Genomic DNA, 6,834 nt, shown 5'->3' on the forward strand with positions numbered 1-6,834 from the left:
AAGAGTTGGATGCTTAACCAACTGAGCCACCCAGGCACCCCCAAAATATTTTCTAATCATTCATTTGACCTCCTTTAGACCCATGGGTTATTTAGAAGCATGTTGTTTAATTTCCAAACATTTAGGGATTTACCAGCTACCTTCCATTTTAGATTTCTATTTTAATTCTGTTGTAGACAGAAAATTTAGTATGATTTCAATTCATTTAAAAATGTTTATAGCTAGAATATGATTTATCCTGGTGAATGTTCTATGTGCACTTGAATAGTATTCTGCTGACTGGACGGAGTGTTCTATAGATGGAAATTAGATCACATAGGCTAATAGTATAATTCTCTTCTACATCTTTTCTGATTTTTCTACTTATCCTGAGACGGTAGTGCTGAAGTCTTTATATCTGTAGGACAGTATTTCTCCTATTAAGTCTAACAGTTTTTGCTTCATGTATTTTGAAGTTTTGTTCTTAGATGCATACATATTTAGGATTGCTTTTTTTTTTAGATTTATTTATTTATTTTGAGAGAGAGAGAGAGTGCTCTTGTGAGAGCAGGGGGAGGGGCAGAGGGAGAGCCCTGAGCAGGCTCCATCTCACGACCCTGAGATCATGACCCAAGCCAAAAACAAGAGTGGGATGCTTAACCGACTGAGCCACCCAGGCGCCTCCAGAACAATTCTTAATAGGGATTGAGGTACAATGGTTAGCAAGTTCTCAGGAAATTATTATTCTAGCCAGGAATCCACTGTCAGTGGATAATGGCAGCTATGCTTATCCAAGGTTACACTGGGAGATGAGGAAATGAAGTTGTACTTGGAGTCCCAGTCTGAGGAAAACCTCACACTCATCTGTGTCATTCTCTCTCCCCTCTAGGATGTGATTATTTGTCAGGGTGGAGAAAATGTGTGCTGCTACACACAATATAGATCTCATGATGTTGAAAAGTCCAACACAGAAGACTACATATGATGATTCTATTTACATGAAGTTAAAAAGAGCAAAATTAATCCATGGTGTCCAAAGTGAGCACAGTGGGGAGAGGAGGACTCAGGTGCTTGGGAGATGCATCGGGAGCTTCTAGATGCTGGTGTTCTACTTCTTGGTCTGACTGATGTCACAAGGGTAGGTTCCCTTTGTGATGATTCACTGAGCCATGCACTTATGATATGAACATTTTTCTCTAGGTATGATAAAAGTTTGTTTTAAAATATTTGTTGTGCATGTATACATTTCTAAATTAATTATCCAATTGAACTGTTCTAGCAGCAGAACACTGAAAAGCAACAGGAAATTGGTCCCACACTTTTTTTTAAGATTTTATTTATTTATTTGAGAGAGAGAGAGAACAAGCAGGTAGAGGGGGAAAGGGAGATACAGACTCCCCACTGAGCAGGGAGCCCGATGCGGGGCTCAATCCCTGGACCCTGGGATCATGACCTGAGCCGGAGGCAGACGCTTAACCAACTGAGCCACCCAGGCACCTCTGTCACACACATTAAGGCAAACCACCTTCTCTAAATGCATAGTTCTTGGCTGCCTTCATCTGCAGGGGGATCTTATGTTGCTGCAGGAGTGATTAAGTTTTAGAGCACAAATGTATTTGGAAAAAAATTCCCATAATTGCATATCCTATGAAGAAAAAAAAAAAAAAACACCCAACAGGAAGGAAATGGAATTGTTCTCAGCAGCCTAGAGAAATGTCTTGGGTTGCTTCCTCTTTGTAACATGGTGGGTGGGGGGAGGGTAGACAAAATGAGCATCCTGGTGGATTTTATTTTAGGTAGGTTTAACTTGAGCTGTGATAAGTGCAAGAAACTTCAGAGAGAAATGAATGCTTAGTTGACATTGTCCTAGATGTCAGGGCTCGGTGCTGGAAGCCTCTACCACAGAGGCCCAAGGAGCTGTCTTTTTGTCCCTTTCCTTTCTACTCCAACAGTGAGTGGTTATTTTTCACTTGGATTTGTAAACTCCTAGAGGGCAATATTCTCAGTTTTGGAAAGCATCTGTTGATGGCAAAAAAGAAGCAGGGGGGCCTGGGTGGCTCAGCTGTTAAGCATCTGCCTTCAGCTCAGGTCATGATCTCAGGATCCTGGGATCAAACCCCGCATCAGGCTCCCTGCTAGGCCGGAAGCCTGCTTCTCCCTCTTCCACTCCCCCTGCTTGTGTTCCCTCTCTCACTGTCTCTCTGTCAAATAAATAAATAAAATCTTTAAAAAAAGGGGGGGGATGGTGGATCAGGTCACTGTTAAAACTCATATGCATCTTTCTAAACCCTTATGTGTGTGACATGTGTCTGCAAATTCACTGAAGTAGGAAAAGGTATTAAGCAAATGAGATCATACCATATGTACCTTGCACTTCAAATATGCAAAAATCAATAATCTGGAAAAAGAACATGTGCGAAACCAAACGCTTAATATTTTTCCAGAAGAGCAACTCACTGATCAGCTTATGATTTTGAATCATATTCCAGTTCAACTTCAAACTTCGAAATGCAAACTTATGTTAACCTTAGACTAGGTATATGCCAAATGCATGCCACAGACAAGGATTTCCACATTACAGTGTGTTCGATGATCAACGTAAGAGGGGATCAGAAGATTTCATCATTAACTTTCCCATATCTTCAAATATATGCCCTCACCTCTTACAATTATGAGACTTTGCACTGGAAATAAGAAGTAAAATCACTATCAAGCAAATTCGTCTAAAACTGAGGGAAAGCAGTGTGTATGTAGAAACTGGTCTACGAACTTCTGTGAACATGCAGACACATGTCACACACATAAGGGCTTAAACGATGCATATGAGTTTTAACAGTGATTGTCCCTGGAGGGTAGGTTTGGGAGTTTTCTGTTTCCTTATTTTTCTTCTTGAGTATTTTCTGAGTTTTCTATAATAAGAAAAAAACTCAAGTTATTTTGAAACAAGAGGGGGGTTGTGGTTAGTACATTCAAATCTGAGGATTCTTAGAAATATTCAGAGAAGGTGATGGTCATTCCAATAGCCACATCATTCTCCTTCCCTTTGGACGTGCCCATTTCTAGTGGTCAGTGTTGTCCATGATGCAAATTTGATGGTGTTGCTTCCCTGCTTTGAGTCACTCCCCTCCTAAGGGATATCAGTGTCACTGTTCATACTTACTGTCCTATGTAAGTCGGTCACCTTTCAGTTCCAAGTGACAGAAACCTCAAAGTAGCTTAAGCAAAAATGAGGAATTTGTTTATTCATGTAACTGAAGAGTCCAAGGTTGGCTTTAGGCAGGGCTAGATTTAGGAGTTCAAAGATGGCATTAATACCTATCTTTCCTAGTCCTGCTTTTTCTCATGTGAGTTTTATTTCTAAACATGCTCTGTCCATGTGGAAGCAACATAGCCATTGGCAACCCAAGGTCCTTCAAACTCAGATCCTGAGGAAGGGAGAGGCCTGGGTTGGGTCATGTGCTCCTCCTTGGCCAGTCACTCTAGAATGGAATGAGGCGTACAACAGAGGAGAACGGGTATTTCCGAAAGGAAAGGATTCTAGGCAAACCATGACCTCTTCCCTCTCCAGACTCATCTCTCTCTCTCTCTTTTGGTCCTGCCGGGACCTTTACTGGACGGTTCCTTCCAGAGTGGAAGAACACGTGCCCACGTGGCTGTGGTCAGCAGGGCAGTGGGAGGTTCCGGCACGGTTACTTCTCCAGGCGTGCAGACTCGAGCAGCTTCTCCATCAGGTCAGTGTGGGCCAGCCCCTTTGGTGTACGGGCCTGCAGCAACCCCACGTAGGCCTCCCACTTGGCAATCTTGCTACGGTGAAGCAGCACGTAGGGATGATCATGGTGGCAGCATGTAGGGATGGTCCTGGTGGCAGCAAGGCAGCAGGCAGTTTCCCTGGGCTGTCCAACCATCAGCCACACTCCATGATTCTCCAGACTCATCTCTTTCCCAGCTGCACCTGAGCTGTTTTCAGTTCCAGGAACATGGCAGACTCACTTCGTTGTCTTTTATTTTGTGCGTCTCATTGCATTGGCTGCAAATAGCCTTCCTCTATTCTTTACCTACTGCCAACTCATCCTTCATGCTCTTCCTAATCCTCCCTGTCTGGGCTGGGTATACATTTATGTGATCCCACAAGCATGTCCTTGATACTCTGGACATCACACTACACTCTGTGGCAAGTACTTGTTTCCATAAGCACTTGTCCCTCACTGAACTAGCTCCTTGAGTTCAGTGATTGTACAATGAATGGCCCATGAAAGTTTAGTGCATGATTGGAAGATAACCTCAGTATGAATAAGATCATGCCCTGCTTCCCTCATTTATAAAGTTCCTAAAAAAAAATCTTGAATTTTGAATATTTTACTTTTTTTAAAGTAATCTCTATACCCAATGTGGGGGCCAAACCCACAAGTCCAAGATCAAGAGGTCGTACACCATACCGACTGAGCCAGACAGGCACCCCAAGGTATAATCTATTTTAAATAAAACCTCACACATGTAATTTGCTACATATGTGTTAATGAAGTAGACATGCGGTGTGAATATTAAATACCAAATTATGCTGAATTAAGTATCACTGGCCATTGAATATGTTATTGTCCTATTTGAAATATTGCCACCAATATCTGGTTAGCTAGGTCAGGGAATTTAACCCGGAGTCCACAGACCTCCAAGAGATTTAAGGGTAGAATTCAGAGGATATGTGCACTTGCATGGGAACAAAAATTATTTTTTCTAAACTGTAAGTGGAATTTAGTATTTCTTTTGCACATAAATGCAACAATGCAGAGCTGTTTCAGGCAGTGACTGTGACTCTGTCAATAACAGAAAGCAAGTATTTTCAAATCTCAGTTGTTGCAGAGATCTCAATATAGTGTTTATGCTACTTCGATGTCAGAGCGGTTATTAAACCTCTTGCTAAATGTCATTATTAAATGAACACATTTATTACTGTATCACACATTTATGTAATTTTGATAACTTACACTTCAATATAATTGGTTTTCTTTGTAATCCCATGCATTGCATTTTCTGCACTTAAAAACATTATTCTGAAAAAGGGTCCATGGTACAAGAAAGTTGAACGGATCTTGGCATTCACTTAACATGAAATGAGACCAACGTGTGGTGATCTGACTCCGGAGAAACTTTGCCCTCTTGCCCTCTTACTGCCAGGCTAAGAATAGATTACAGGCCTTTTGGACAATCCTAAAACTATAGATCTAAGAAAAGATGTCCTTTCTCACACTGAAAATCTGTTTGGATGGAAAAGCCGTGTGACTTTGTTTCAAAGGGTCCCCGGGGTAGGCTGGAAGAGTGGAGTAAATGCATTTAGATCTACTCATAAACTCACAACTAAATGCTGCAGACATTGGCTTAAGAGTTTGTCCAAGAAAAATTCATTTCTTTGTGTAGTATCTGCATAGATATCTACTAGAATAAGACTTGGGTTATCAAAACTGTTAGGACATACTCTGTAAAGTTATGAGATCCTTTCTGATAATTGGTGACAAGGATCTGTCAGAGATAAACTCATTGGAGTATTTGTTCTCTAGGAATTCCTCTTTGGTTTCTTGGTCTTGGTTCCAACAGGAAGCAGACGGTCCTTAAATTAAGATACTCTGAGGAGACACTGTACAAAATCGTTGGTGCAGGGAGCCGTAACAGGAAGCACACTAACTTTAGCAACCCCAGGTTAGTGGCAGAACTGACATTACCCCTTGGCCAGAAGTGAAGAACACAGGGAATGGCAAATCAAAGGAAATTAGTGAAGGGAAGTTTGGAAGAAGTGATGACAGAGCCAAAAGAATCGATACCCTGACCATCTGTCTCTCTCTGACCAGGACACTCCTTGACAAAACCCACTTAGAAGCCAGGAGGCAAAGGAGCTCACTGCTGTGGTCCATTCATCGGCTTCATGGGAAAGAGGGTGGAGAAGAGATGGAGGGGGAGAGATACCCAGCACATTTGACCAGTCCCTACCAGAACACGTAACACACTATTTGATGGGCCAAGAGGGCAGAACTGTAATTTTCAAATTCGTGGCTGTGCTTAATAAAATTCTGGCACACAGTAAGTGCTATTACTGAATGATTAAACTGAGAGCTGAAATGCTGCTGAAACTAAGAGTAAAAGCAAACAGTTGGGAACTAAGTATTCACTTTTAGACAGTGGACATTTAAAATATTATGGAGGGGAGATCATCTGGGTGGCTCACTTGTTAGGCTTCCAACTCTTGATTTCGGTTCAGGTCATGATGTCAGGGTCATGAGATCAAGCCTCATGTTGGGCTCCAGGCTCAGGGGGAGTCTGCTTGAGATTCTCTCCTTCTGTCTCTGTCCCGCCCATCCCCTTTGCATGCTCTAAAATAAGTAAATAAATCTTAAAAAAAAAGTCATGGAGGGGCACCTGGCTGGCTCAGTCAGGGGAGTGTGTGGCTCCTGATCTTGGGTTGTGGGTTTGAACCCCATGTTGGGTGGAGAGATTGCTTAAAAATAAAATCTTTTAAAAAAATTTATTTTTTTTATTTTTTTTTTTAAGACTTTATTTATTTGACAGAGAGAGACACAGTGAGAGCAGGAACACAAGCAGGGGGAGTGGGAGAGGGAGAAGCAGACTTCCCGCTGAGCAGGGAGCCCGACGTGGGGCTCGATCCCAGGACCCTGGGATCATGACCTGAGCCGAAGGCAGACGCTTAACGACTGAGCCACCCAGGCGCCCCCTTTTAAAAAAATTTAAAGAAATGTTATGGGAATACAGGATTCAGCAATATATTCTGTAGATCAGGCAGATAGGTATCATAGCTTTGTAATATAATTAAGTACAATTGAGCCTCATTATTCATGGATTCTGTGTTTG

Source organism: Callorhinus ursinus, unplaced genomic scaffold, assembly GCF_003265705.2.
Source record: "Callorhinus ursinus isolate GAN/ISIS: 27379988/994484 unplaced genomic scaffold, GSC_fseal_2.0 scaffold1, whole genome shotgun sequence".
Classification (NCBI taxonomy): Eukaryota; Metazoa; Chordata; class Mammalia; order Carnivora; family Otariidae; genus Callorhinus; species Callorhinus ursinus.